General features: G+C 40.4%; 2 long non-coding RNA genes across 6 annotated transcripts in view; one reads left to right on the top strand and one right to left on the bottom strand.

The window, feature by feature from the left end:
- LOC109286470 (uncharacterized) overlaps window positions 1–26,455 on the bottom strand; it is a 44,916-nt gene that overhangs the window by 9,669 nt on the left and 8,792 nt on the right. For 2 of the 4 annotated variants that reach the window (XR_002094511.2, XR_009458028.1), the window contains exon 4: window positions 3,777–3,888. The exons of 1 other annotated variant lie outside the window; for it this stretch is intronic. This is a non-coding gene — a long non-coding RNA (uncharacterized LOC109286470). Of the gene's footprint in view, window positions 1–3,776; window positions 3,889–25,892; window positions 26,146–26,455 lie in introns of those variants that run through there. One more of the 4 variants, XR_009458029.1, reaches the window with a different exon arrangement.
- LOC102569654 (uncharacterized) overlaps window positions 26,100–26,455 on the top strand; it is a 13,803-nt gene continuing 13,447 nt past the window's right edge. For both annotated transcript variants that reach the window (XR_002094510.2, XR_009458031.1), the window contains exon 1: window positions 26,100–26,455. This exon is cut by the window's right edge and continues 143 nt beyond it. This is a non-coding gene — a long non-coding RNA (uncharacterized LOC102569654).

Raw genomic sequence — 26,455 nt, 5'->3', positions numbered from 1 at the left:
AGAGCATTCTCCTGCATTTGGGAAGAAGTATTCAACATAGTTCCCCAAATGGTATCAAACTCTGCTCTCCCTCTGAGTTGGCCAGGGTTGAGCAAATCCAAGACCTATTTTCATGAAGCATGGTGGACACCATTTTTAGAAAGTATTGGTTACATTTTGTTAAAATAGGTCTTGAACTCAGTTGACCCAGCAAGAGTACCAAGGATTTTCTGGAAAAAGGGGGCCCCTCTTACACCTTACATACTTTACACCTGTTGCCAAACATAACTACAGATACTTGTATATGACATACACACACTTAAGAGTTAATAAGCAACTAGATGACTTTACTTTTCCACTTAGTACGGGCACTCAGACTGGGTGGTGGACATTAAAAAGAAAAAAAAACCCTTAAAGTTGTTTTCTTATCAAGCCCATAAAACACACACATACAGAGAGAAAAGAACCAGAAGGAGAGCTGTAATGGAAATAAAATTGACAGCCTCTCAAAACTCAGGTGGCACTTTCTCTTTCCAGTTAATTACAGTTTTAATTACACGGCTTCTTGTGACTCCTTGATACCTAATAAACTAGACTCTGTGGGGCGGCAAAGTTGAGTTTTGCTTGAACTGCAGGTGTAAGGCTCAGCATGAAACATAAATCAACTTCTTAAACATGTTCCCAGGGTGTGTTCAGGCTTTTTCTTCCTGTTTGCTTGTAAAAATCACATCTTTTCACCATTGTTGGTAAAGAAATGATTGAAGCAGTTATGCAGTGAATAATAGCTTTATGTCTTTGGCTTCCTAAACTCTATAAAAATCCCTTTTGCCATGGGCTGGAAAAAAACCAGAGTAAAATTTATCTTTGGACTAATAAATCCAAATTATACACACATGCATAGGCGCATGTGCACATACTGTAATTTTTCTTAGGCCTAATAAATCCAAATTAAAGACCCTAAATATATATACACAAACACACATACATAGATACACACACACATATATATGTCTATATATGTACGTATGTGTGTTTGTAGATGTATGTTTACATATATATGCATGTGTGTGCATGCATGTGTGTGCATGTATGCGCATGCGTGTGTATTTTCAGTAGAGGAAATACATGCACCCATTGTTAGTAGTATACAAGCAAACAGCAGGATAGCATATAAACATAAGGATGTAGTCCAACCACAGGAATCTTCTTTCTAAAGGTTTTGAAAACAGAAACCATATTTGTTCCTTGTAAGTGCTGTGTTTGGAATTTGTGATCAGACAAGTTCAAGTACAGAACAATATATTATGAGTTAGCAGGGTGGCAGGATGACCTGTTGCAATAAAAGACAAAGAGGAGTATGCTCCAAAAGTTCCCATTGGTCTAAACAGTGAAACATCTGATGGAACAAAGAGCAGCTTGCAGTCCTAGCACAGCAGCAGGAATGTCTGCAGTTGATCAGCTCTGCCATAACTAGTAAATGTCACTATGGTAAATGTGGATTTCAATAGAAGGTTTTGCAGAGCATAGTGATAATTCTGCCAACTCTCCCTTCTTCCCTCCTCCCAACCACAAAATGAAACAATAAAAAATGGGGAAGGAGGCATAACATATGGCATTTGCATGTCAGCACAAACTACAAGAAAGCAGGTGAAAAAAAGCTGCGGGAAGAGGCAGGAGTTGTGCAGAATTTCTGGCCATTTCAAAATTATAAAAATAGTTTGTGAAGTATTAAGTACTCCTCCTGCTGTGGGGACCACAAAGACCATTCAGAAGCCCCTGCCCCACAGTGAGATCTGCTACTGTACTCCCTGGGAACCCTGCTGAACTGGGAGCACAATGGCCCACTCAAGCAAAACTGAATGAAGGTTGGATTACCTTTCTGTCTTGGGAAACTTAGAATTCATCTGGTGTACAGACACCAATAGCTTTACCATTCCTGTGCCCTCCATAACCTTCCTAGCAACTTAGATTAGGTCTTTTGAAGGGCTAGTTCTTTTAATACCTTTTGAAAAATTAGCTTCATATTGTGAGATGTCTGTCTAAATGTTTTCTTGTATGAGCAGATGATAGTATTGTATACTATCTATTAAATATATAAAATGCAGTATAATATACTATATTTAGTACGTTAATAGTATAGTTGTATACCATATTATACTATATGCTATAGTATACAATATAACAATATTTAAGAGTGAATATACTTAATTATAGACATAGTTATAGTTATATTACAAAATAAAGAAGTTAGACCTAAGTATCACAAATCTAAATTGATAAATCTGTTCAACCACCTTAAACAGAGCCAGTCTACTGAGAGTAAGGTCAGAATCTGTCCCATTTACATTTAAACAATGTCTTTTGGCTTTTAGCCTCTTCCCTATTCCTGATGACTAGACGTAAGGATCCTCATCTGGGGTAAATCAGCTACCTTCATTGAAGCCAATAGAGCCATGCCAACTTCCACCAGTTGAAAAACTGTTTCCATGAGTCTGCTTTCTTGAAAGAAGAATTTGGAACTTAATTTCCTCTCTGCAGCAGCATCAGGAAATCCAATTACTATCATTGGCACTGGGCCCAATCCTGTGATTCTTTCCACACCTCCACAATTTGCTGGAATCCACATGGCGGCCAATACTTACTTCCAGCTGTAGAGTGGATAGTGGACTTTAAAAACAGAAGGTCTTACTCCACATCCTTGTTCAAGTAAAACTGCCTTGGATGTGAGTGAGCAAGGATGCTAAGGGAAAGCAGAGCAAGCACTCCATTTGTCTTGGCAGTCCAGTCAGTTGCTAATAGTACAAACTTGTTGAACTTGTTTTGCTGGCAATACTGAGGAAGAAGTCCACAGAAGTTTAGTCTTGACTTCAATACATTCCACCCACATGAGGATTGCACATTCTGACTATACCAGAATGGCACAATTCTCCTTTGCAGCCCAGCTGTTTTGCCTTTTATTATTGATGGTGTGGTTATAAAAATAACCAGCCTTTGGCACTGAGCATTGTGGTCATTTTACAATCAGGTTGCTGCCCACGGTCAAAAAAACACTCCCATCTTTTCTTGGTTCATTGTCTATTTACATAAACAATTCATACTTCCAAGCTACACATTTTCCTGTGTTTTCAGTATTGAATTTAAGATACTAAAGAGAATGGGTATTGTGCAGTCTTTAAACTGATTTTATCACTGTGTCAAAGAGGAGGTCAGGTATTGTAGATCCAGAAAGGAGCTAATTCTCTGTAAGAATCAGACCATTCTCTGTAGCCACTGAGTAATGTTCACACAAGGTACCAACAGAAGAGTTTAAAAAAAAAAAAAAAAAGGGAAAGCAAACTTAAGCTGCTTTTCAAGGTTGATAGGGTAATGTGTACTTAAATATACATGCATTGCCATTGAGGACATGTTATAATTAAATGAAGTAAAGAAGAAGTAGAGGGGGAAAAAGCAGAGTTTTGACCCTAGAGCCGCCTTGTCTCCTGTGACATCACCCCAACTCTTTCTTCCTCAATGATGCCAGTCTATTCTGTGAGTTTAACAGTTTCTGGGCAAAAAAATTCCCTCTAAACTGTTTTTGAATTGGGAATGCTCAGCTAAATGAAAATCTTTACAGAAAGTATCTTTATATAATAAAAACCTGAAAACTGAAAACATTCTGGTTTTCAACCAAAAATATTTCAGTTGTCAGGTTTTCAGCAAGAAGCATAGTGCTTCCACAGAACATTTTGATAAAAACTATGTTACTGTTGTTACTTTCCAATTGTAAGAGAGAGGGAAACATTTTAAAACCAACTCACTCTTGTCTCCATGCCTTCTTCCACACTGCCCAGGGCAACTGGAAATACTTTCCTGATACATAAAGACTCTCCTCTTTAAATCCATCTTCTAAACTCACCTCTGTTATAACACCTGTAACAAATGAGTTGCAAAGCTTAGGACAGATGGGAATAGTTAACACTTAATTTACCAATGTATAAATCCACCACCAGGCTGTCTAGGCCATTTTGCCAGCATTCACACAATTCTCAATTTCAGTCAGAACCTTAGATTGTACGCTCTTCAGGGTAAAGACTAATTTTGTTTAGATCTTGGCACAAATCGGGGTCTTGAGTTTGGCTGGCATCCATGGGCATTGATTCTAATAATAATAATATGATGATGGTGATGGTAGTGGTAGTGATGATAACAGTATAAGAACACCAAAACTAAAAAGGAATGCTTGAGAAAAATGATCCAGAGTATTATAGTACCAAACTGGACTCTAGAAATAGTGGAAAAGTTGGACATAAGAACATAATGCCCCCCACCCCACCCCCATCTGCTTCATAGCCTGCTGAGCAAATAGTGTGGGCACCACTGTTCTAATGCAAAGTGTATAAGTAGGTCTGGGAGTATAGACTGGAACCCAGTATTCCCCCAACCTCTTCAGCCCCTTCAAAGTACTTTCATCACTAGGCTTACAGAGTCATGTTCCTACTTGCTTACTTACTCTCCCTGGCCCAAACCACAGCTAGTGATGTGCAACAAATCAACCAGTCTGACTTGACTTTCAAGCTAGACTGATGGACTGGATCACACCATAGCTCCATCTTGCCCACACAGTGGCAGAGAGTGGCTGCTGAAAGGGAGAGTGAGCTGGGTATAACCAAGGTCTTTTCCACTATTCCTCTCTAACTTGCAGCATCCAGCATTTAGGGCCTAGAACATTCTGGGCATTCTTACACATGTTGTGGGACGTGGCACTGGGAGCTTTAATTAGCGAGCCATGCTAATTAAAATTGCCCGTGCGTCATGTGTATCAGCGTCCCCACACTGAAAAAATGGTGGCAGGACACTTTGAACTAAAGCTCATTGAATGTGTTTTATTTCAAAGCATCCCACTACCATTTTTTCAGCCCAGAGATGCACTGGGATGCTGATATATGTGATGCAGAAGGCTACTATAGTGCATCAATATCCGTGCTCCAGCAGACTTGATTAATCAACTAATTGAGTCTGTTCTGACACATTGGATGCCCAGTGTGTCAAAGGAGGCTCTGTGCATGTGTATAGGAGCCCTATGAATAAGAGGCTGTACCCCTAACTCCCATGCTCAATAGCTACTGATGCACCTTTCCTCCAAAAATTTTGTCCAATCCCTTTTTCAGTCTGGCTAAACTGTCAGCTTCCATAACATCTTGTGGCAATGAGTTCTACACTTTAATTACACATTGTGTGGAAAAAGCACTTTCTTTTCTTAGTTTTAAACTTACTAGCTATAGTTTAAATATAAGAAAAGAAACTACAGGTAATCCACCTCAACTGAAAAAAGTTCCCAACAGTCTTGTTTCTATTAATTTTTTTTAATTTTATATTTATTTTCCATTTTGCAAACTTTGTAAGCTTTCCCAAATTACAGAGTTACTAGAAAGCTGACAGAATTAAAGGAAACTTTAGGGAAACATCCTCTAAAATATGAATTTCTTTCCATTTATTGTATTCAGTGGTAAAAAAAAAAAAGGAAAAACTGAGAGAGGGGAAACAAAAATATTTTAGTTTTCAAAAATTAATCAAAATGAAACTTTCAAATTAAAACACTAAAAAACATTTTGTTTCCTTGAAATACTTCATGTGAGAGATGTGATTTTCTCTTTTAAAGAAAAAAAAGGGCCTTTTTAATTAGCTGTGCTCAGACCATAGCTGAGTAAAAAAAAGCCATGAAGAACAAATGAAGGGAGACAGCCAAATATAGACTTGAAGTTGCAACAGAGCTAAAGGAACATAATTTAATTAATGCATTGATGCATTGTTGCTGTTATTATAGAAACTCCAGTGTGGGGTATCATCAGGAAATGAGGATGGGAATGCTAGAGTAGCTTGCACTAAACCATGTGATATTGAAGCAGATGGCAATACTGTTCAAATTTTTTTCAAGGCAGCTAAACTTGGAAAAGGCTGAAAAGTTTTCAAACAAGGTTTTATGGTCTGATGAAACACAAATGTACATTTTTCATTCTAAAGGGAAAGTTTATATATGGAGGAGGGGAAAAAGAAGCAGCCCTGAGTAAAAATGTCTGGTTCCTCCTATTAAGCATGGTGAAGGAAGTGTTGTAGTGTGGGGAGCATATTTCTTCCGAAGTTGTCGGCAAGCTGTGTTTTAATAATGGCATAATAGATAGTGCATGAAGGGATATTAGCCGCAAAAATTATCCCATTGGGAAGGAAGCTTGGAAGGGTTTTCATTTTTAAACTTGACACCAACCCTTGGAACCCAAAGCACATCTGTACAAACCTTTCTGAAAAAACAAAAGATCAAGAGCAAAAGCTCATGTTTACTCAACTGAGCCATGCAAAGGAGTGTGGGCAGAGAAGGATGGGTGTTAATTGCATGGTATTTTTCAAAGCCATCCTGCTTTTTTGCAAGGCAGCCAGGGAGGCACATCACAGTGCTGCTCTGAAAAGGAGATTTGAAGTGAATTGAACAAAGCAGCAGTTTACCAAATCTAGAGTGGTACATATCCTGACAGTCCCTGACCTATGTCAAGGAGCAACAAGTGGCCAGACCTACAGTCCAGCAGTTCCTGGCTTCTACAATGGACCTCTGGCATCATTGTATATGTTAGCTAGATCAGTCCTGAAATTGTTCCGTCTTACTGTAGGGGGATGAAATTATCCCAGCATACAAAGGGATTCTCAGGGATTTAAAGTGGATTAGAGCCACCTTTACTTTTCAGGTCTTGTGCCAAGTACAGTTCATTTAATCCTGAATTTTTTTTAAATAAAAAAGAAAGTGGCTTGTAATAAAAGTTGAAGAAGGCACACAAAGCACAAAATAAAATGATCAGACAGAAATTCCAATATCTAGATGTGTTTTACTGTCATCGTTATAGATAACCACAACATGAGGTGCCTCATTATATGATGCCTTTAAAACTGTCCTCTTGTCAGGTCCTGTGCTGGTATTGCAAGCCTCATGCTGTGTAGTGTTTTTCTTATGGAGTTGGATCCTGGAGTCATGTAATTAGGTAAGAATCCCTGCTTTTATTAAAGAGAGACAAGGATTTTTGGGGTTGGTATGTTTTATTGGACCAAATATGATTCAAAATTGTAGCAGAGAAAAGATTGAACCCTATAAAAACTGATAGACTAGAGAGGTAGCAAAAGGAACCCAAGTTTTCTCTATTGCAACTCATTTTTTCATTATTTTTAGTAATAATACCACTGCAATGAAATTTTTTAAAATTATACTCAAATATGCCACTCAGGGCATGTGCAGACATTTCCAGGACCCAGTCTATGATTACGTGGCTTACATTAAGCTGCATGAAAATAGATTGGGTCCCCACTTATGCAGATGTTCACCAGTGCCAGAAGCCATGCCAGGAACTCAATCTAAATAAGTTGGGGTGAGTGCAGTGGCGGGCAGGATTGTGGGGATCTAGTAGATCCACAGGGTGAGATTTCAGGGGCTGGTGGGTCCATGGAGGGGGAGTGGGTCCATGGTGGGGTTCTCAGTCCAGGAGCGAGAGGGGTAGAGGGCCAAAAATAGCCCAGTCATGGTTGGGAGAGGTAGGAAAAGTGCAGCCCTGGGACTGAGGTGTGTGGCTTTGCTTTCCCAGCTCTGGGGCTGTTTTTTGAACATGTATACATGTTCTGTTAGATTGGTCTGAGGTTCATTTGATCTACATAGTGCATCTCCTTGGCTAGGGACAGACATTCAAAAAGCCTGAGCCTGAATTGATTCAAATTTTGCAGGTTAGTTTAACCTGGCTAGGCTGAACTGGTTTGTAACTGGACAGATATTCTCTCTGGACTAAGAAAATTGCAGTGGCTCAGGCTAGAAGCCGAGGGGGACACAAGAGCAGCCTTCCTTTCCCTTATACCGTGCTGAGACACCTCTCAGTATTAGTTAGCATACCCTGCCTAGGGTCCATGGGGCTCAGGTCCATGCTGTGGGAGATGGGAGGGAGTGGAGGATTCCTGCTTAAGCAGAGAGCAGTGATGGGGGGCAGGGGAGTAGGGTAGGGGGAAGCCAGGTAGATGCTGCTGTGCCTGTAGTCTCTTCTGGAGCTGCAGCCGGGGAGCAGAGGGGAGGGGCCAACCCTGCTGGGAAGCAGAGCCCTGCCCAGCCCAGAAAGCATGCCAGGATCCTGGGGGAGTCTGGTTTAACTTAAACCAGCAAGGGGTCTGGGACAGACATTGCATAAACCGGTTTGACCCAAATGAGTTAAGTCTGATACTACATTCAACCAGGTTTATCTCAAATTGGTTTCAGCCAATCTCAAACTGGTTTATGTGCACTGAACATCTGTTCTGTTACAGGTTTAAACCAGTTTCTGATCACTTAAATTGGTTTATGTGTAATGTCTGTCCCTAGCCCTAAGGTGAGCTAAGTTAGATTGGGCTGGCCATATTTTGTCTGATCTACTCTCCCTCAACGTATGTACAGTTTAGCATTTAGATTGGTCTAACCCCAGTTAAGTCAATCCAAGTTTAATGTCTGCACATACCCTCAATACAAACAACTGGCATGCAGAAAACAATATAGCAAACAAAGATAATTTTTTTTCATTTTCAACCTACAAACTTCCAGAGACGAGAGCCTGCAAAAGCCTTGGTTTCTGGGAAAGTAAGAGGAGCTACTGTTGTGCTCATTTTATATCACAAACTCACATTCGGCCCACCTGTCATAACAAGCTAGTACTAACAAATTAAAGCTCTGGTGGAAGAGCTGCTCCTTCTTACCTATATATACAGCACCTGGTATAATAAATGCCTGATCTAGATGGCATGGGTACTACTACAAGCTGTATGTTAGAGAGAAGAAACACTGTACTGTAGGGGTTAAAATATCATATTAAAGCAATTAGGTAAATAAAAAAAAGGTTAGAACGTCTCACCCGATAAGGTATAAAGGATAAAGAAAACCAGATCTCTTTTAGATTCTGTTTCTATGTACAGTGGTAATAGTGCTGCTTAAAAATAAAGGAAGTATTTAAAGACAGGCAAAAAAAAGATCTAAAGCATTTTGGTTGGCATTGATAACAATCTTTTCAAAAGCTCTGGAACATTTAAAGAGAATTATAAAGGATTTTGTTGAAATCAAAGGGAGAGTGCTTTCCATAGTTGGATCTGTATTTGGGTATCTACAAATTGATTACATCAGAATGAGCAGAATAGCCTTGATCATGCAAAACTTTAAAATTAGAAGAAAAGCGTTTTCCTGTTTGGACTCTTTTCTTACTCGCATGTCTTACTTCCTTCATTCTTCTGCCTACTTGATGGCAAAGTAACATTTATTTTGGCACAGAAAGTTACAGAATGCTTTGAAACATGCTCAGAGTAGAACAGCTTCAGTGTACAATGAGAAGGACAGGGTGAGCAAACCTGGAAATATTTAGGTTTGCTTTGGGTCCGAATCTGGGGGGTGGGGTTTCACCCTAAACCAGTTTTTGTTTCTAAAAGGAAAGGCAATATCTTAATACTTGACTGTAATATCCTTTGTGATATGAACATTTCTATTGGCTTGCCTTCCCCACCAATCATCCACTCCTGCTGTCATGCCAAGACTGTAACTATAAAAAAGACTATAAAACCCATTGAGAATGGTATTTTCAAAAGCATTTAGCAGCAGTCTAACCACTCCCATTGCAGTCAATGGGAATTTTACCACTAACTTCAGCCAAAGCTGAGCTAGGTCTTTTAATAGAGGGCTCAGGACACCTGAGTTCCATTTCCAGTCAGACATTGTGTGTGACCCAGGGCAAGTTGCCTAATACATCATACCTATACACGTGCCGGCCATCTGCTCCAATGCGTGCTAATTAGCAGGTGTCAGAGTGGACTTGATTAATCGAGTCTGCTGGAGCATGTTAATTAACATGGTCCACCATCCTCTGTGTCACATCTATTCAGCTTCCCCGCACTTCAAAATGGCAGCAGGGGTGCTTGAACTAATCGAATGATCTTTAGTTCAAGCACCACAGCTGCCATTTTGAAACACAGGATGCTGAATACACATGACACTGTCGGCACTTTAATAGGTTTGTACAGAAGTTGATTTTTTGCCATTTAAAGTGATTTATTGCTATGACTTAACATAAATGCATGGCTTTCCAGCGCTTTAAAAATGGCTACAATGCTTTACATTAACCCTCATTAAATGTGGCATTAAATTTGAAGCTCTATATTTTACAGCACTTTAGCAATCTACAATACTTTAAATAATTTCTGTACACTGGTCAAATTTCTGACCAGTGGAGAAGCCCCAGGAGGCTGTGGAGTGCCCCCTGTCTCCTAACCTGGAAAGTGCAGGGAGGCTTAGAAGCCCCCCAACCAAACATTGCACTTTTGTCATGTTTAAGACTGTAACTTTATAGTGCTTTAAAAAGTGCTCTAAGTTAAAGCACTGTAAAACATGCGTGCAGCACTTCTGTGCACATCCAATTAGAGCAGCTCTTGGAGCCACTCTAATTAAAGTGACTGCCCCTCCACCCTAGAGCATGTGTATAGATGCCCCATGTGCCTCAGTTCTCTGCCTGTAAAATGGTAAATAACATCTCCTTCGTCAAAGGAGGTGGCTGATGGTGGCACTGTAAGTAACTAGATTAGTAGAATGATAAGCATATGTTTTTCAATCTGAATGTATAGAAATGTATAGAAAGTTTAGAGACTAACAGTGGGTGACAAAAGAGTTGGGATGAACATAAAATGAACTTTCCATAAACAATCAAAACAATCCATAGTGTCTTATTTACTGAACAATTCTTCAAAATCCTAAGCCTCCTAGCTCCCAGGTTAGTAAGTGGGAGTATTTCCATTGACTTTGGTGGTAACAGAAGACCTAAAATTGTAATCTGTTTGGACCCATTTTATGTATGCTTATCCATCACAATGTAGAACTAATAGATTATAATGCTTTATCATTTAAAAATGCCATAATCTAAAAGTATTAATTACATTCCATTGCATCAATTCTAAAAGGATACAAATATTCCCTTCTGTATTAGAACAGGTAGGAAATTCATGTTTATTTTTGGCTCACATACCTAGGATTGTCTAAGTGCTAGACTTACTGCAATAGCTGTACAGGGATTTATTTTCTAATTTTTGCTGCAATTCATTTCAGTGGTACACAATAACTAACACTGCATACAAGCATTAGGTTTCTACTGGTGGACTTGTAGTAAGTGTACAAGTGGTCAAACAGTTTGTACCAGACCAACTATACTGGGTCTGTTAGAAACTTCTACCACTACAAACAAGGTAGAAATGACATCTAATAGAGTTTCTACCAAAGAACCAAATACTTGTACACTTACTTCTCCAATAGAAGCCTCTGTGCTATCTTCTGGCATCCCAGTGTGCATTGCTTTAGCCGGACAGTCTATGACTTAGCCAGACTGCTCCAACACAGCAAACAACTCTCACATCAGCTTCAATGGCCCTCTACATTAGGGGTGTGCAAAGCAGGCCCTATTTGATTTGGATTCGGATTCGGTCCGAATCAGGGACAGTGATTTGATTTGTTGATTCGGATTACTGTCCCTGATTCAGTTCGGCCAAATCTGAATCTGAAAATTCAATTCTGATTTAGAGAATCAGTGATTTGGACATAGACACAGCTTTAAATATTTTTTCTACAAACCTCGAGGTACCAGCATGGCTTGTGAACGCTGTGATGCTGGGGCAGATGGAGCATCCCACAGGAGTGTAGGGGGCCCTCCATGTGCTTGGTGGTGAACCCAGAAGTACTTCCAGTCTGCTTCTTGGGCTGCTGGGGAGCGCATGGGGGACCCCCTTGTGTCCCCCTGGCTCAGCAATCAGCCAGAGGGGAACCTCGGGTGCCCCCCCCCCAAGACCCAGGAGGCACCAGTCACTGAGTTGGAGGGTGCAGGGGCCCCTCCGTGTGCTCTCCGGCAGACCCAGAAGTGGGCCGGAAGTGCTTTTGGTCCACTTCTGGATCTGCTGCCGAGCATGCTGGGGAGCCCCCTGCACTTCTGTGGGATTCTCCATGCACCCCAGCATAGCAGCATTCACAAGCCGCCTGCTATTTAGAGGTATGTAGAAAAAAATATTTAAAGCTGTGTCTATGTCCAAATCACCAAATCTTTCTGAATCTCTCTGAATTGATTCAGAGGGTTCTGATTAGATTCAGAGAGATTAAAGGGTCCTCTGATTCAATTCAGATTCAGAGATTCGGACCCCAAATTGGGCTGAATCTCCAACAAATCGTATCAGGGACCGAAGCTTCACACAGCCCTACTCTCCAAGGCCTCCTAGGCAGGGCTATGCAGCTAACAGTGCCTCCTCCTGCACAAACTGAAGCAGACAGGAGAATCTCACACACCACCACTGGACCCCTGACCTGCCAACACTTCCCCCAGACATGGTCTGACCCACTTCTGCCCCCACCATTCCCACAGCTCTCTGTTCCTTTGGATACAGACACAGACTAGACCAGACCACTCCTAATCTGTGGCCCCCATGGACATGCCCCCTGGACCTTGCTCCCTGACAGCTGGGAGGGAAGGAGAGGATGTTATGAGGAGAAGAGGTGTGGTTCTCTGGGGTGGCCTGCTAGTCAGCCTTGACCGGTGTCCTCAGCTGCTGCCAGCTATCTCTCAGTAGACAAGGGAGACTACCACCATCCTGGGATGCATGCACTGGGACCCCCCTGGCCAGATGTCACTGGCAGAGCACACAGTCAGGCCCTGTAATGCTGATACAGGGCTCTACCAGTAGGGTTTCTAACTAAACTGTTACACTTCCACTGGTTCATTTGAACACTTCCATGCACCCATAGTAATCATAACTCTGTAGTTTCCCAAGTCAGGGTCAGTGTGAAGTGGGCAGCCAAAAGCAGACCAGAGAACAAATAACAGCCATGTGATTCTTGCTCCCTTCTTGCACTCTGGAGTCAAAAGGTAGTAAGTTATTTAATCCTTTTCAGGATGAAGTTGAGTCCCTCCTATGCACAAAGGCAGCTACATTGGTAATTGTGTATGCGGGGGAAAAGATCCTCCCATTCAATTACCCTCACTATCCCTCCTCCAGCATCTTAGAGGACGAGCATATGATGAGTTCTTCCTTCCCCACTTCCCCTCTGAAGCTGTAGCAGGGCCAAACAGAGAAGCATCCAGTTAAGTCCCCTTTGCTCCCCCGCATAGCCCAAAAAGTATTGTGTCAACCAAGCCCTACCCTATCAGCTTCAGCATATTCTGAATCTACTAAAGTTGCTCAAAGTCCACTATAGTTATTTCAGGGGGGACTTTAAAAAGATTTTCAAAAAGGGATCCAATTGTCCAAGCGGTTGCATTAGGTTCCAGAGTTACCAGAGTAACTCAGTCAACTTTAATGGACTCACACCAGAAAAAGGTTTGTAGAGACACTCTGGCAAAGCAGGTAATGGAAATAAGTCTGGAAAATGCTAAAGGTTTCACAGAACCAATTTTACATCAGATTCCCATTTAATCATCTGTATATCTACAGCACCCAGATAATGACCTTGGAAAATAGCTCACTGCTGCTGTAGCAGAAAGTACATATAAATATATTGTGCTTCAATAAATAATATAATTAAGAATGATCTTTCCCGTATCCTGAATTCAACACGAAAACCATATTAAACCAGGCCATATGCATTTCAGAGACAGTAATGGTACAGAGAAATATAGATGAATAGAGCAGACATCCAGATATGCAAAACTGCCGTCAGCTTGGGATATGTGCAAGAATTTCAAAGTGATGGTTTTCATTAACAGTTTAGTTGAATGTCCTTAAAAACCCTATTGGAAAATTGCACTTAAAGGTATTTGTGCTTGGAAAAGTAAAGCAGATAGCAGAAATTAATAGCATTATTTACAATGCTTCCAGACCAATCTTGCTCCCACTGAACCCAAGGGGACTATTTTCAGGGACTTCAGCTGAAGCAGGTTCAGGCCCCAGCTCTATAGGACAGGATTACAGTGATCACTGTTGCTGTGGTAATGACCATAAATTGTTTCTGCTCACAGAATATCTATGACTAGATTGTGATTTGCACAGATTTGTTACTCTATGAACAGATCATGAACAGTTTCCTGCAAGTATTCAAGATTTCATCTTGAAATAACTGCAGCTTCCCCATAAAAAAGAGCCATCATCTGCCTACAGGCAGTTGACCACCTGACACTTCAGGCAGTATGCCAGTCTTCAACCATCCAGACCTGCTGCAGATGAAATTTAAGAACCATTGAGTAATCCTGGGACTTAGAGAAAAGATTCAGTCCCCAGTGACTGTGGAGGACCCATTACTTTCCCTTACCCTCCCTCCCCACTATGCCCAAATGACCCTAAAGCTGGAAAGGTCCTAGGAAGAGGAGACAAAAAAAGGAGACAAAGCTTTATGGAGAATGGCAGGCGGGGGAGGTAGGGATGTTCAGTGATTCCCTTTTAAGGGAGGCATGCATCTGCCAATATGACCCATCATCTTGGGAAGTGTGTTATCTGCCCAGGGTCAAAAACTGAGCTAACATGGAAAAGTTGCCTCAATTTATCCACCATTCTGAATAATTCCCCGTGCAGATGCTAATGATACTTCCAGGCATGACCCAAATCAGTTCAGAAGTGGCTCCAAGGCTCTGGGAACACAGGGAAAGGTGTTGGGAGCCCTGGTAGTCTTCTTGTCAGTAGTCACAGTGAAAGGTAAAGGCTCAGACAGAGATGGACGGATGGATTTTGGAGATGAATGCATAGCTTTGAAAATGGTGCTGTCAGGGATGTACTTTCCTCAACCATAGGATAGTATTCTATGAAGTGGGAAATGGTGGAGCCCATCTGACTAGAAAGAGCATCTTTAGACACTGTCTCACCTATTGAGGAGGATCCACAAGAGGAGGATGATAACCTCCATCATGATGATGGTGATGAGAAAAAGGATGACAATGTTGATGATAATATAGTTTTAGCATTGGCATGTCACCAGGGAGTGAAAAATGGCCACAAGTAAGACAGGAGTGAGAATGATAGATATCTAAAGTTCTGAACATTGGAGATACCTATTCAGAAATGCCAAGAAATGGGGAAATAAATAGGAAAAACTGGAGAGCTTAGTCCGCAACCAAAGGTATGACATAACAGAAGCTTGGTGGAACACAGTGTGGGACTAGAATCCTGACATGAAAGAGTGTAACTCATTTAGGATAGGCAAGCAGAGGGAAAAAGGGAAGAGATGTTGGCACTGTATGTCAGGAATGTGTATACTTGCTTTAAAGTCCATAAAGAGGGGCATGTTTGTTGAATGTCTCTGGGTAAAGATAATAGGGAGAAAGGACATGGCCAGTGTCGTGGTGGGGGTCTAGTATAAATCCTCTAATCAAGAAGTGCTGATGGACAAAGTTTTTTTGAACAACTGTTAGAAGTACACCAAGCACTGGAAGCTGGGGGCAATGGGGAACTTTGAGTGCCCAGACTATCTGTTAAAAAAGCAATATGGCAGGACATACACAGACCATTCAGCTCTTTGAATGTATTAAGGAAAACTTGTTTCAGCAGGTGGAGGAAATTGCTACAGAAGCAGCTCCTTTCCATTTTGTTTTGGCTAGTAGGAGGGGATGCATTTTGAATCTAAAGGTGGAAGGTAATGTGAGAGGAAGTGATCAAGAAATGATATAGTGCACTAATCTAAAGAAAAGAAGATGTGAAAACAGCAGCATAAGTATTATGGACTTCAGAAAAGAAGACTTCAAAAAACTGAGGGACATAGTAGATAAAATCACCTGAGAATATAACTTGGGGGATAAAGGAGTGCAGAAGAGCTGATAAGTAAAGACAAAATAGAAAACTATCATAATATGAGGGGAAGAAAGCATAGTAAGAGATGATTATGGTGGCATCAGCAGCTCTTCAATGACCTAAAAATCAAAATGTGGTATACAAAAAGGGCATATAACTCAAGATGTGTATAAAGTAATAGCACAGGCAGTGGGGAATAAAATCAAAGAAAGTAGGGCACAGAATGAGTTTCATGTAACAAGGAACATGGGCAACAAGAAAACGTTTAATAAAAATATTGGAAATAAAAAGGAAAACAAACTAACCACCCATTGCAAAGTGGGAAAGAAGGGCAAATAACAGATAACACAGAGAATGTTCAAGTATTCCAAGTCTTCTTTTCTTCAGTCTTCACAATAAACTTAATTAAATTAATTCTAGCAAAGAGATAGGAGTATGCATGGAAGATACAAGGAAAGAACAGGTCACACATTATCTAGATCAGTTGGATGAGTCCAAGGTGGCAGAGCCTGATAAAAGCCTCCGCAGAGTGTTTAAGGAACTAGCAAAAGCAATCTGAACCATTAGCAATTAGCTTCAGAAACACATGGAGAACAAGGGAGGTTCTAAAGGACTGAGAAACGGGCAAACATATTGCCTGTGTTTAACAAAGTGGGACATGAGGGGAGATGGAGGAGATGAAGGCCTGGAAAATTATAGTCCAATCAGCCTAAATTTGCTTTCCAGAAAGATTCTGAAACACATGATTAACCATTCAATTTGCAAGTACCTAGAAAATAGCTAACAGATTAAAAACCAGCTAACATGGACTTATCAAGAACAGACCATGGCAAACCAATCCAATTTGCTCCTTTGACAGGGTAACTGGCTAGTGGCTAAGAGGAAAGCAGTAGCTGTGATATATCATGACTTCATTAAGGCATTGATAGTGTCGTACATAACGTGCTTATACCCAAGCTGATAAAGTATGGGCCAGATGTAGTCACCATCAGGTATGTGAAAGACTAGTTGAAAAATTGTTCTCAGAGAGTAATTACTATATTTACTCAGTTCCAAGACAAGGTATTTTCCCCATTTAACATAAGGGGAAAGCCCTTCATCTTGAAATTGAGTTTGAGGTGGGGGGAAGGGGTCAGGCAACTGCTCTGACTCTGGCCCAGGTCTGGGGTTGAGGCCAGAGCCACAGCTGCTGCCTTCTTCCTCCCACTGCCTCTACACCCCCTGCCCTCTCTCTCTCTCTCTCTCTCTCCCCTACAGCCTTGGGCCCCCCCCCCCTCCCCTCCCTTCCCCTCCCCACCTTCCCTCCATGCTGCTTCTGCCACTTGTAGCCTGCCCCCCAACCCCTTCTGCCATAAGCAGCACATAAGTGCTGACAGTGCGGGGCACAACTCTGCACTGTCACCGCAGCTTCCCCCAGCCCCACTGCTGCCAGGCATTGTGTCTGACCAGGCTGCATCCCTACACCCCAGGAATCATGTCACTGCCACCACCCACACTGTTGCTGGGCCCTAGTGAGAGGCTGCAGGGGCGGGAAATAAGGGAAAGGGGGACAGGGCCCAAGACTGCAGGGAGGGCAGACAGGGAGAAGCAGGGGAGATGAGACAGGGGAGGCAGAAGCCTGATGCAGGGGTGCAGGCACAAGACTGGAGTAAGTGGAGTGGGGGGCAAGCAGCAGGGAGCAAGCTGCCTGCCCCTCCTACCACCTTCTCTCTACCACCTGCCCCCACCATGTCCACACCTCCTGCCCTCTACTGTCTGTCCCCCACTGTTTCCCACACCACTTGCCCCCTTACTGCCTACCCCACTGCCTGACTGCCAGTGCTGCCCCCTACCACTTTACTATAAAGTAAAGTTATAGTATATATTTTTATTGAAAGATTTTAAGAGCACATTAAACAAACATCTGCCAAGAATGCCTATGTTTGATCCTGCCTTGGTGCAGGAGGTTGGACTAGATGATATCTTGTGATCCCTGATAGCCTTACAAATGCCAGTCTATGATTTTATGAATTGCTACTTGAGCTGTTTTCCCTACTTATCTCAATTAGATGGTACTGTTCAGGGATTAGCTGGGTGTGTAAGCACTTCTGCTGTAAATTTGCATGTGCACATATCTAACATTTGGTTTTAAAAAGCATCTACATATGCTATTTCTAAATTTGTTTTCTTTGAAAATCAAGTCCAGTAAAACTTACTCTTTAGCATCTGTAGAAAGTAAATGCAAAACATGTTGAAATTAATTCTTTAATAACGCACATACATACTCACAGACCATTTTTGTAGAGTGCACCTAGTTATAGTCAGCATTCTTAACAGTGGTATTCCTACTTCATTGATCCTCAGCATAGCTGTTTTGAAATGATATGGATAACTATTTTTAAGGTACAAATCACTTGACCTAAAGAATTTCTCAAGAATGTTTTTGCTATCTGCTATGTTTTCACTCTGTTAAACTCTTTCTTCAGGGGGTGCTCATTAAAATTTAAATATCCAGTTTGCACATACTCCAAATGTCTCTGTCTTCTGCATTTAGATTAATGTCTTTTCTAAAAATGAAATGATTCATTAAATAGTCATATTACTTACAAATTAAGCTTTCTTCATTTATTGACCTTTCATTTCTTGCTAAGTTATAGCTCTTGTATAGCATTTTTAATTAGAGAAAAGAATCAGGAAAACTTTATGACAGATGGATTAAAAATAGAAGAGGTTTCTCTTCAGAAACCATGAAGATGACCGGCTCATTTAAAATAGCAAAATCTAACACTGGGTCAGATCATCTCTCCCAGATATGCATGTAAAAAGACCCCTGACTCTGCAGCATTTTCCAAACAAAGAATGCATAGGGAAGGGTTGGTATATGGAAATGGATGGGCTGTACACATCCACTCTAACTTTTCCACACCAAGACATCTTTTTGAGGAAGGCCTTCTAGGAAAACAGCCACCAGACACTGAGGCACTTCCAGAAACACTGTGTTGAAGGAATCCAAGAGGCATAGAAAACCAGGTCCCTCAAGGTCCAAGAATCTAGACATTACCCACTATTGGGAACTTCATGAGCAGAAACTCACAAAACTTTCCACCACCCACACCCCTGGTCAGCTTTTTAGCAGAGGAGGAAACACTTGACCCATTCACATTCATCTGGTGAACCTGAATAAAGTATATAATAATGCAGGCCAAGAACCTGAGCAGAATCAGCATCAGTGGTGTAGGAGACTTATTTCTGGTACTGTAATTTGAAGAATAAAGGAATATATTTCCTTTTCCTTCTTTTCCTTGACTGTCCAGAGGTTATAAACCAGTTAGATGGACAATGAAGAACTAACGAGGAGACCTTTGGAGACTGTGCTCCTGCTTTTTTGTATCTCCCTGAAAGTAAAATAAAAAAGGTTCTAACAGGGCTCACAGGAGTTTGTTTTACAAGGGCATGTATGTCTTTTTTTGGTCTGATTTGACAGACCGTCCCATGAAGTTCACTGATATACTCACAGAAACTTTGTATTTAAGTCAGCTCATTAAATAGAAAACTCTTCTTCTAATGTGCCTGCCTTTTGATTCAAAATATGCAGTGTCTGTCCAACTAAGAAAATAATCTGCAGGATATATTTGTATGGCTTACAGCCCACTCCAAACTAAATGATTATGCTTCTTAAGAGAGTATATGAGTTTAGGCATCTGATGCCTATGTTTATTCCCTGAATTGAAGGGGGGATGGCAGCCTGATCAAAAATGTTAGCTCTGTGCACACTGGTTTGCACTATTCTTATTTGAAACTAGCATATAAGGAGCTCATTTCATGAATACAATATATCCCATACATAGGAATCACTGGAATAAACAACATACATGAAACTCTTCAGATGTGTAGCCAATAGGGAGCAGTATGGCTACCTCAGATTTTATAAATCTTTCAGCTATCAGTCTTTCAGAGCTCCAAATGCAAAATCCAGCAGTCTGGGATATCATGTGGATTTACGACTTAGGATTTATGAACTGGTCTGGATAAAATAAGAACTTCTCTGATATTTTTTTCTGAGGTTCTGACAAAAAAAAATTAAGTCCTGATTGTGCAAAGCCTGTTGTTTATATATACATATATAAATATATGGGTAGAGTGTGTTATTATTATTATTTTGACTTTTTATTTACCTATACATTCCCTAATTTTAGCTGGGTTTGTAAACCTCCTAAATGTAGCTAAATACTGCAAGAAATACTATTCCAACAGTATTTCCAAACTGTCTTAGAAGCCAGGAAACAGCAGAAATCTTACAAGAAAATATGTTCTCAAGACATTTCCAGCTCAGTTTCTAGAGTTAAAAAGAGTGTCAATAAATTGTACCAAGGTTTGGAGAGCAGGTTGGGATATCTGGATGCCTAAGTTATTCAAAATGTCATCTTGTTTGCGTCATTCTCTGGGGAATTTTGCAGCCCTAAACCTACTGATGGATTACATTAATCCAGTTAAACATTTTTTTTGACCAATTGTGTTCATGTATGTATAATGTGTATGCAGAAATGAGAGAATTATGGCTAGATTTCATAGTAAATAATTGGATTACCTGCATGATTTAAAGTAGGTCTTTTTATGCTAATCATACCCAACTAAATATAACTGGCCCTTTTAAAGAATCTTAATTCCCTGCCTATCTAGGTCCACGTGTTCTTTATTTCAACCACTTTCATCTGAAGGCAGAAGGTAAGAAAAACGTAAGATTTTGGCTAAGAGAAACATTTCCACTCACAATATTGTCTCCTCTATTTGTCCCCATAACCTTGGTGTGATTATTCACTCACAAAGTTCCTTCTTCTCCCAGCTTAGTTATTCTGTTGCTTATTTTTAAGCATTTGTTTGCCTCACAGAAAGCAGTATATAGTTTACACAGTCCTTGCTTGTAAAACCTTACAAACTAAGTATCTTCCATGTTCCTTGTCTCTTTTTATGCACAGACTTGCCTCTTGCCACCTTGCCAATCAATGCCAGTGCCTTGACTCCAATCTGTTGAAATCCTCACCCATGCCTTCATCTCTTCTCACCTTGATTATAGCAACTCCCTTCTCATCAGCTTCCCAGCTTCTATCATAGGCAGTATCTTGTTAGTAGGCACAAATAGAGGACCCCCCATTCATTGCAACATTGCCCTCATTTTAAGAATTCTCTAAGAACTTGTTGCAGTCTACCTCAAGGACTTGTTGCAGTCTGTTCTCAGGTAGGCTTTGTAGCACAGGCCCACCATGCATCAGCCTTTGGTCTGAAAGTCTTCTCCTAAGTTGCTGCAAGCAGTTAGAACATCTTCTTGTTCCCACCCTTTTCAAGAATTATCCACCTCATTGCACATTTCAGCTGGCATTGCCTATTTTCTTCTTTCTTCTTTCTCTCCTTTGCCAATCCCCCTCCCCTCAACTTTAACTGCTTATGTGTCCACAAGTATCCATGAAGGCGGATCTGGGCAACCACACAGTAATCGCTACATGTTTGTGGCCTAAAATGTATATCATAATTGATTCATAAAGCCATGCCCCAGGCTATTTCACTGATATTTGTAAACACAACCACTTACTGGGGTGTCCCAGAAGAGTGGTTGAAGTATCTTGCTAGGGTTCTCGAGGCATATGTTTAAGCCCTGCTTTGCACTGATGTTGAAAACTTATCCCTTTAACCCTTCATTGGGCAAACTATAAATAGGTACCTGGTCATTCAGGCTGGGTAGTCAAAGATGCATATATGTGACACTACCTACGTAACTTCCTTGTGTGCTATTGGCTGGAGAAACTGGCATGTCTTAACCATATTAACCTGGTTGGCTGTTTGATCTGACCTTTTTAAAGCCATTGAAAATCTGGCCCTAGGCATGAGAGAACACATCCAATGGAAACTGCTTATCAAAGGGTCCAAGCACTATTCACCCAGCTGTTCCATTACCATCAGTTAAGTTGGTGATTTTCAGCGAGGGTGCCATTGCACCCTGGAGTACCTTAGATCTTTTCAAGAGTGCCTCAGGATGCATTGCAATATTACCACTGTGGCAAGATAAACATGAAGATTTCCAATATGAATTCATAATATTAAAAACACTCTGACCCATTGCGGTCTTTGCAATATAATTGCTCTATTAGTTTTCTGTAGTCAAAAAACAAGTGAAAACTAAAAACTGACTCAAGGGACACCTTGAGTCTAAAAAAGTGGAGAACCATTGAGTCAAGCTGTGTGATACCTCCAACAGAGATACCTATAGGCAAAGGTTCTGCAGCCAAAACCCTCTGCAGAGATCTCTGCGAACTCTTAACCCATCTTTTGGCTCCCATCAAACCCTTGCCTGTGGCTGGCATAGGGAGAAAGGATCTCGCCTTACAGTGAATGCAGACCTGGTTTGCATTAGCTTCCCCTCCTGCCAGGAATCTCTGGCCTCGCAGGAAAGAATGCACAGATCCTGGGAAGAGGAAGAATGCTTCAGAACTAGCTGATTCCCAGATCCATAAGAAAAGACAAGGATCATTCCCAAAGTGGCCCCTGCATGCCTGATCTGAAAGAAACAACACCAACCACTATTAGGGACTTTTAAAAAGGTGGAATCTAGACTTAGTCCATCAACAGGAAATGTCATAAGATTTAGCTGTTTATCAACTTCTGCAAATGTCTGCAGGCAACAGAACAAGTTCATTAATGACCCCAGCATACTAATAGTAGACATTTAGAATGTTTGAAATTGCTTATTACAGAGCCTCTGATGTGGATCTGAAGTAAAATGTTTTGTTTTAAATTACTGCACGGTATAGGGTATTTTTCACCATGACTCACGTTATGTAATTAATCTGATTTAGACATTTGTTTTAAATAAAAAAGGAGTCGACATGATAAATTTAAGCTATACAAAATTGCCTTTAAAAAATTAACCCTTGTTGAAATAAAGAAACCTCGAAAAATACTTGGACTGAGATTCTTTTAGGAAATGTAATAGTATAAGCTCCATTAAAATGCAGCTTTATAATAGAAAGGCAGACAAAGCCTTTGCTGCCACTTCAAATCCCTATTTCAGTTTTTGGGAAGAAAGTTCACTAAGAATTCAATGTCACAAGCAAAGAGAAAACTCCTTTCTATCTAACATGTTAGTGAAAACCTTTAATCCTACTATCCACCAACACCACAAACATTTGATTTAGATTTGTTTTAGGTCACTGGGGAAAGTCAGGAAGGGGGTGGAATGGACTTGAAAATAATTATCCTCCTTTGGCATGGTTTTCTGTAGAGGTCTGTCAACTAACTGGAGTTTTCACTTCTTTTTCAACTCAAGAAGGAAAGGCCTTGGAGTGTAATGGCTTCTATCACTGTTACATCTGTAATATGTTACAACTCACCTGAACAAAAGTGAAAAAGGAAAGCTCTCTAACACCAGGGTCCACTTACACCAGATAACAAAGAGAGGCAGAGAGATTCCTGTGAGTGCAGTGGGGAAAGGTCAGAGGCAGCAGAGTGAAGTCCTATGTGTTTCTGCATTTCTTTGTGGAATAGGCAAGCTGTCAGTCGTCCAGTTTGCCTTGCTCAAGCAAAACTGGCTGAATCAGCGTGTAAATGGGACAGGAGGATGTCAGAAAGTGTCTTCATTAACTGGGTGGTTTCTTTGGGCTTGTTTGTGGCTCTTGCTGTATCTTCCTCTAGTCTCAGCATTAAAGGTTACTACTCATCTGGTGGGGGGGGGGAGGGGGAAACCTTGTACAAGGCACAAAGTGTCTCAATCCTGCTCAGTTCAGAGGCCTCCCAAAGAAAGGATGGTCTTAGGATAACTAGAGGCCACACAGACCGAAAGGTATGTAACAATCCATTTATCACTTTGCAAATATTAGTGCTGTTCGCATTTGCTGCAGCAATAATTCTTCCTGAAAATTGGTGAGGTGAGTAATAACAATGTTATTTATTCTAAGACCTTGGAACTGAGAAGCAATAACAGGGGGACAGTTCCCTTGAAAGCTTCTGAGGTCCTGGGAATGAAATGGCAAGGAAAAAGAAAACACGACTAAACAAGGTCTTGAAGAGAGAAAAGCGTGTTATAAAGTAATAGAAACCACTTATTAAATTTTGTTTCCTCAAAGGCAATAGCATGCATTTTGTAATGATTTGTATATAAACAATGAAAAAAAAAGTGTGTGAACATTCCAGGTTCATTTTTAATAGCAAATATTAAGAGGTGACTAGAGATTTCACCCCCATTCCCTAGCCTCCCTCCCAAAGAGGTTATTCTAAAGGTTTGTTGGCATTTAATTTTTGTTTCTAGGAAAGTGCCTGCTTCACCACAGAGTCTGTTTGTTCTCTTTTTCTTTTCTTTTCTTTTTTTTTCCACATTGCTTATCTGAATATATACGCCTGCCCTTTGCTCAGATTTATGGGTTGGGGCAGTGCTGTGTGTATTTACAGTCTCCTGACCTGAGGACCTGGAGCTGAACAAGAGAAGGAGGAAACCAGGGCCTGTTCCATAAACAGAGACAGATATGAGGGGGAGGTAGGAGGCATTGCTAGCACTTAACATTTTTAACTATTTGGCCAAGTGAAGGAATTAGTGATTAGATTAAAGAAAGAGAAAAATGAGAAACATGGTTAAAGATTTTGAAGTTGTATATATCTACTTTGGATTCTGGGGTGTTTTCAATATTGGATATCAAGAAAAGAAACTGCAAGTTTTAAAGAAGATTAAAAAAAAAAGTTCTAGGGCAAAATGAAATAAGGATTTAAACAAAATTGTATAACACAAGAGCATGTCCATCAGAACTCTGCTTTCTTTGGTTTAAACAGAAGAATCTTTTAAAAGACTAATTGCATTTGGAGTAGGTAGATGTCTATGTTTATGCAGCTACTAATTGCCTCAGATTAAGTTTTTAAAAAATTACTTGATGATAAATATTTCTGAGTTTGTATCTATTGGCTAGTTTATAGATAGAGATTCAGTTCAAATGGGACGTAGTACAAAGATCCCTGGGAGTTACTTGACATCCCTGACATTCAAAGCAACAAATGTGGCAAAAACCTCTGGAAAATAAATAAGTAAATGAAATGCAACATACATGGAGGTCACAACATAGCATAAGTATATCAAGATGATGAACAGCTTTGATGAAAATGGTAAACAAAACCACCTTCTCTTCCTGCAGTTTGTTTTACATTGCAATAAACCATTGACTCTATAACCTATCAGAACATGCTGAGATTTTATGCATCATTTCCAGCTAGTATTTGAACATTTGGTTTAAAGTAGTCATGAACTATAATTAATGGGATTTTTTTTCTGATAAAAACACACTTCATTGTATGTTGTTACCTGACAGTCCAGAACTATGAAGATGGCACACTTGCATAGTAGGTTTTCTGTTTGGGGATTTTATTTATTTATTTTTTAATTTTTAGGGGTTGAGTGAGGATTTTTTTCCTTCTGCTTTTCATTCTAAATAAACTTTTGCCCCTTGTAGTGAGGCATGGAAGTTAGTTCAGACTTTGCTGTTTGATATAGTTTCACTAGTCTGTATTACTAAAAAATCATTTGTAAGTGGCAAGTTGAAGTAATACTAAAAGTGCAACTAGATTGTGATTGCAATAATACAAATTTGGTCAGAATTTTTCTTTAGCCTTCAACTACAAGATTCAATACCATAGGTTAGACTATGGAAATGACATTGAAAATGTAGCATTATTAGCATTAATAGAAAGTGAGAACTACAAACTTGGGAAACATAAGTGGATGACTAGTTGGTTAGTATAACATGAAGGCATATTGTATCATATATATGTAGATATAAAGAAATATATGAGCTTAGCCTGAAATAGGCCAAGAAGATAACCTAATGTTAAAGCAGTATTTTAGCAGGGTATTATTCCTTATTGGTTCCACCCCCCCTTTTCAGAGTTAGAATAAAAATTTCTATTTTCTTGAAACAAGGCATTGCTGGCAGTGGATTCAGTTGAGTAAAGAGCATCCATGAGAATTTTGGGGGGCTATTACATTACTGAGAAAATGTAAATTTATTGTTTCTGCTGAGCTCCATTTGCCAATCAAATAATTTTCTTTTCTAATATGGTACAGTTCATAGCAACAGCATTTTCGGATATAACCATTTTGATCAGAGGCCTAACTCGGTCGGCCAGAAAAAAAAAAGGCACCACAAAGAACGTTGAGATGAATGGCTCTATTTTATGAGCCATAAAAGTTTTATTCATCTTGACACTGAAACAGGTTTAGGCAGTGAGTTGACACGCCTTAAATAAATAAGTGGAATTAATTCCCTAGCTTTTGAAACAATAGAAGCATGCATGTAGCACTGAGAGCTAGCCCATTGTTTCCTGTTGCTGCTTGATATTGATATTATTTGTGTTTTTCTGTGTGGCTTCCTCAGGGGCCTGGTTGATCCACTTCAGATTCTTCCCCTGTTTTATTAGAGGTTGAAAAAGGTTCAAGACCTGGTTGTACCACTGCTCCCACCGACAGCTAAGGAACCAGTTTGGCGTCTGGTTTGTCTGTTGTTTTACTGCTGACCTTCAAATCAACTTTAACCCCTGACCCCTGGAGACATCTATCATGACAAGAGGCTGTTTAACACAAATGGTGCCCATTTATAGGGGAAGAGAGTCAGAAGATTTCCTTTTTATGAAGAATTTGGTTTTTCACCCCTCTTTTCTCAGTCACCACAGGTGAAATCCCTCCTAGCAGCTGGCTTATGAAATAATGTGAGGGGAG

This window comes from Alligator mississippiensis, chromosome 1 (genome assembly GCF_030867095.1).
Source record: "Alligator mississippiensis isolate rAllMis1 chromosome 1, rAllMis1, whole genome shotgun sequence".
Classification (NCBI taxonomy): Eukaryota; Metazoa; Chordata; order Crocodylia; family Alligatoridae; genus Alligator; species Alligator mississippiensis.
Note: the sequence above shows the minus strand (reverse complement) of the source record. Positions and strands in the feature narration are given on the sequence as shown.